This window comes from Babylonia areolata, chromosome 13 (genome assembly GCF_041734735.1).
Source record: "Babylonia areolata isolate BAREFJ2019XMU chromosome 13, ASM4173473v1, whole genome shotgun sequence".
Lineage (NCBI taxonomy): Eukaryota > Metazoa > Mollusca > Gastropoda > Neogastropoda > Buccinidae > Babylonia > Babylonia areolata.
The window spans coordinates 40061298-40066297 of NC_134888.1; the positions used below are offsets into that span (position 1 = coordinate 40061298).

The following is a 5000-nucleotide window of genomic DNA, read 5'->3' on the forward strand; positions in this document are numbered from 1 at the left end:
GGGACACGTCTTTTGTGTGACTGGGTTGCTGCCGGTGTAACGTCTTCACTTCTCCAGCACACAGGCCAGCGGAAGTAACGTAATAATCTCTGGTTGAGAAGTGAAGTTCGCGTGTTCGGACACATGATGACCAGATACTCGCATAATTTTATGCGCGTGCAAGCCTACATACATGCACACACAGAGACACACAGATATATCATCATCATGATGAACAGACTATAAATAAATAAACGAACGAAGACGCACAGACAGACAGAGAGACCCCGCCCCCCTACACACACACACACACACACACACAAACGTGGGAGCAGGAAGAAGTGAGAAAATCCGATAAATGGAAAGGGATATGCCATTGGAAGATAGAAAGAAATACAGTTAGAAAAGTGTGGAGAATAAGAAAAGGAACACAAAGAAGAAGATGAAGATAAAGATTGTGATGATGAAAAAGAAGAAGATGAAGATAAAGATTGTGATGACGAAAAAGAAGATGAAGATAAAGATTGTGATGATGAAAAAGAAGAAGATGAAGATAAAGATTGTGATGATGAAAAAGAAGAAGATGAAGATAAAGATTGTGATGACGAAAAAGAAGAAGATGAAGATAAAGATTGTGATGACGAAAAAGAAGATGAAGATAAAGATTGTGATGACGAAAAAGAAGATGAAGATAAAGATTGTGATGACGAAAAAGAAGAAGATGAAGATAAAGATTGTGATGACGAAAAAGAAGATGAAGATAAAGATTGTGATGACGAAAAAGAAGAAGATGAAGATAAAGATTGTGATGACGAAAAAGAAGAAGATGAAGATAAAGATTGTGATGACGAAAAAGAAGAAGATGAAGATAAAGATTGTGATGACGAAAAAGAAGATGAAGATAAAGATTGTGATGACGAAAAAGAAGAAGATGAAGATAAAGATTGTGATGACGAAAAAGAAGAAGATGAAGATAAAGATTGTGATGTCGAAAAAGAAGAAGATGAAGATAAAGATTGTGATGACGAAAAAGAAGATGAAGATAAAGATTGTGATGACGAGAAAGAAGAAGATGAAGATAAAGATTGTGATGACGAAAAAGAAGAAGATGAAGATAAAGATTGTGATGACGAAAAAGAAGATGAAGATAAAGATTGTGATGACGAAAAAGAAGAAGATGAAGATAAAGATTGTGATGACGAAAAAGAAGAAGATGAAGACGAAAAAGAAGAAAAAGACGAAGACAAAGAAGTAGAAGAAGAACTCAGTCAGTCAGTCAGTCAGTCATATGGACGGTCACATTAGTAAAAAAACCCAAACAACAACAAACAGCAACAACAAGACACCCCCCTCCCCCAAACACACATACACACACACCGACAGAGAAAAAAAACAACCCAACAACAACAACCGAAAACGAATCTTAAATGGCATCCAGTTAGGTGAAGTTTTGTTTTCAAGCAGTACATTTCTCTGCAGTCGATTTCCGCCTCGTTCCGTTGCCTGTGTACTGCAGTAACCAGGTCTGGACACCGTGTCGAAATCACTCGGAGCTGGTACTGCGCTTCATACAACGTGACTCGGAGAAAACCAAACTCCTCGCTACTCTGGAACGTTTCTCTATTCGCCCACTCACGACGTCATTGAAAAAATACTGACTACCGTTAACTGGTAGTGAGCCGATGGAAAATCATTGATCGAGAAGACAGGTCATCAGATGGTGGGAGGATAGAGAGAGAGAGAGAGAGAGAGAGAGAGAGAGAGAGAGAGAGGGTGGGGGAGAGAGACAGAGAGAGAACACTGAACGCTGAGAAAAAGAGGAGGAGGAAGAGAGAGAGAGAGAGAAACACTGAGAAAGAGGGTGAGAGAGAGAGAGAGAGAGAGAGAACACTGAACGCTGAGAAGAAGAAGAAGAAGAAGAGGAGGAGAAGGAGGAAGGAGAGAGAGAGAGAGAGAGAGAGAGAGAGAGAGAGAGAGAGAGAGAGAGAGAAACACTAAACATTGAGAAAGAGGGTGGGGGAGAGAAAGAGTGAGAGAACACTGAACACTGAGAAGAAGAAGAAGAGGAGGAGGAGGAGGGACCGTGGTGCTCTTTTCTGAGAGGGAGGGAGGGGGAGAGAGAGAGAGAGAGTGGGGGAGAGAGAGAGAGTGGGAGAGAGAGAGAGAGACAGAGAGAGAGAACACTGAACACTGAGAAGAAGAAGAAGAGGAGGAGGAGGAGGAGAAGAGAGAGAGAGAGAGAGAGAACATATATATATATATATATATATATGCATGCTCGTGTCATTCAGAATCTGAATCAGAATGACATTTGTTATTAAGAAAGTCGTCTGGTTTTATAGACACAACTACTAGTGGTGAATTATCAAAATACGTATGGTATACATGTGCATGCATATATGCGTGCGCCCGCGTGTGTGAATCAGAATCACAATCAGAATCAAATTAATTGTCAGTTAATCCTAACAATGTCTTTAAGACACACTCACAAAAATCACTTAACAATAAATAAGTAAAACAAAATAGAACAAGAAATTGAATCAATTCTCCGTGCGATGAGGTTTTTTTTTGCAGCAGCGATTAACAAAATGTCCAAACATTCCTACAAAGTTGTCTCCCAGTATATGAGCTGACAGTGTGTGATCGTAGTTGGTTGGAGGAGGGTATTTTGTGTGTGTGTGTGTGTGTGTGTGTGTGTGTGTGTGTGTGTGTGTGTGTGTGTGTGTGTGCCGAATTGTGTGTATGAATTGTGGTTTGGAAACCAGATTGATGAATGAACACTGGGGGTTGTCGTAGTTGTTCTTTTTTCTTTCCTGTCTTTCGTTCTTCTTCCTCTGAACCCTCTCCTTCCTTTCTGATCTTCTTTCTCTCTTGTTCTTCTTTCTCTTTTTCTTTTCTCTTTTCATTCATCCTTTCCCTCTTTTGTTTTCTGTTTTTTTCTTTCACTTTTCTATTCCTTTCCGACGGGCGCAATGGCCGAGTGGTTAAAGCGTTGGACTTTCATTCTGGGGGTCCCGGGTTCGAATCTCAGTAACGGCACCAGGTGGGTAAAGGGTGGAGATTTCTCCGATCTCCCAGGTCAACATATGTGCAGACCTGCTAGTGCCTTAATCCCCTTCGTGTGTGTGTGTGTCTATATCTATATCTATCTATCTATCTATCTATCTATCTCTCTCTATATATATGCAAGCAGAAGATCAAATACGCACGTTAAAGATCCTGTTATCCATGTCAGGATTCGGTGGGTTATGGAAACAAGAACATACCCAGCATGGAACCCCCCGAAAACGGAGTATGGCTGCCTACATGGCGGGGTTAACCTGGTCATACACGTAAAAGCCCACTGGTGTACATACCAATGAGCTGAACGTGGGAGCTGCAGCCAACGAACGAAGAAATATTCCTTTCCCCTCTCCTTTCTTTCTCCGTATTTACATTCTTTTCTTTCTTTTCCTTTCTTTCCTTCTGTAAAAAAAGACACAACTTTCGATTCCTTTCTGCCCCCACCCCCCTCTCTTATCTTCTTTTCCTACCTTTCCTGTTTCTTTCTTTTTCTTCTTCTTTGTTCTTTTTTCTCTTTTCCCTTTCTTTCTTTCTTTCCTCCTACTTTCTTTCTGCTCTGGTTTCCAATTTCGCTGACAGGGGGAACATTGGCATCAGGGGTGTGTCAGCCATGATATGTTTTGTGACCCAAGTGGGGGGTGGTTGTTTCTTCTTCTCTCTCTGACCGGGAGAGAGGCAGAGAGAGAGAGAGAGAGAGAGAGAGGCAGAGAGAGAGAGAGAGAGAGAGAGAGAGAGAGAGGGTGAGAGGAAGGAGGGGAGAGAGAGAAGGGTGGGGAAGAAAGAGAGAAGGGGAGAGTTGGAAGGATAGGGAGAGAAAAGTAGAGAGAGAGAGAGACAGAGACAGACAGAGAGAGAGAGAGAGAGAGAGTTCACTGAAACATTATGGAGTGGAGTGATGGCCAAGAGGTAACACGTCCGCGTAGAAGTTAGAGAATCTCAGCGCACTGGTTCGATCACGGCTCAGCCGCCATTTTCTCCTCCTCCACTTGACCTTGAGTGGTGGTCTGGATGCTAGTCATTCGGAAGAGTCGATAAACCGAGGTCCCGTTTGCAGCATGCACATAGTGCACGTAAAAGAACCCACGGCAACAAAAGGGTTGTTCCTGGAAAAATTATGTGGACAAATCCACTTCGATAGGAAAAACAAAACTGCACGCAGGAAAAAATACAAAAAGAGGGTTGCGCTGTAGTGTAGCGACGCGCTGTCCCTGGGGAGAGCAGCCCGATTTTCACACAGAGAAATCTGTTGTGACAATAAAGAATAATAATACAATACAACAATGGACTGATTTGTGTTTTTGTTGCAGAAACCAGAGTCAGTGTTCAAGCACAAGTCGGTATGTACAACACGTGTGTTGAAATCTGTCTGTCTGTCTGTCTGTCTGTGTCTTTCTCTCTCTCTCTTTCTCTCTGTGTTTCTGTCAGTATGTATTCTGTCTCTGTCTCTGTCTTTATCTCTCTCTCTCTCTTTCCACCTGTCTGTGCTCATGTTTGTCTGTTGCTTTGTATCAGTATGATATTTGTATTTCTGACTCATAACTTCATAAAGACCCACGATCTTTCTCTGTTTCAGTATCTGTCTCTTTCTCTTGCTTTCCTCCTACCTCTCTGTCTGTCTGTCTGTCTGTTTGTCTCTTTCTTTCTCTGTCTCTGTGTGTCTGTGTGTCTGTCTCTCTGTATCTGTCTCTCTCTGTGTATCTGTCTGTCTCTCTCTGTATCTCTCTCTCTCCTCCCACCCCCTCTCTCTTTCTCTCTCTCTCTCTCCATCTGTCAGTGCACATCTCTGTCTTGTCTGTCGCTTTGTATCTTTATTATAATATTTGTATACATGCCTGACTCGTCACTTCTTGTAGACCCGCGGCCTTTCTCTCTCTCTGTATCTGTCTCTTTGTCTCTGTCTCTCTTTCACCTACCTCTCTCTTTCTCCTGCCTCTCTCTCTCTGTATCTGTCTCTCTGT

General features: G+C 42.3%; 1 protein-coding gene across 1 annotated transcript in view; it reads left to right on the forward strand.

Moving 5' to 3' along the window:
• Nucleotides 1-5000, forward strand: part of LOC143289276 (semaphorin-5A-like) — a 200424-nt gene that overhangs the window by 97490 nt on the left and 97934 nt on the right. The window contains exon 4 of the mRNA XM_076598278.1: nucleotides 4350-4379. The gene's annotated coding sequence lies outside the window, so the exon portion shown is untranslated. The remainder of the gene's footprint in view (nucleotides 1-4349; nucleotides 4380-5000) is intronic.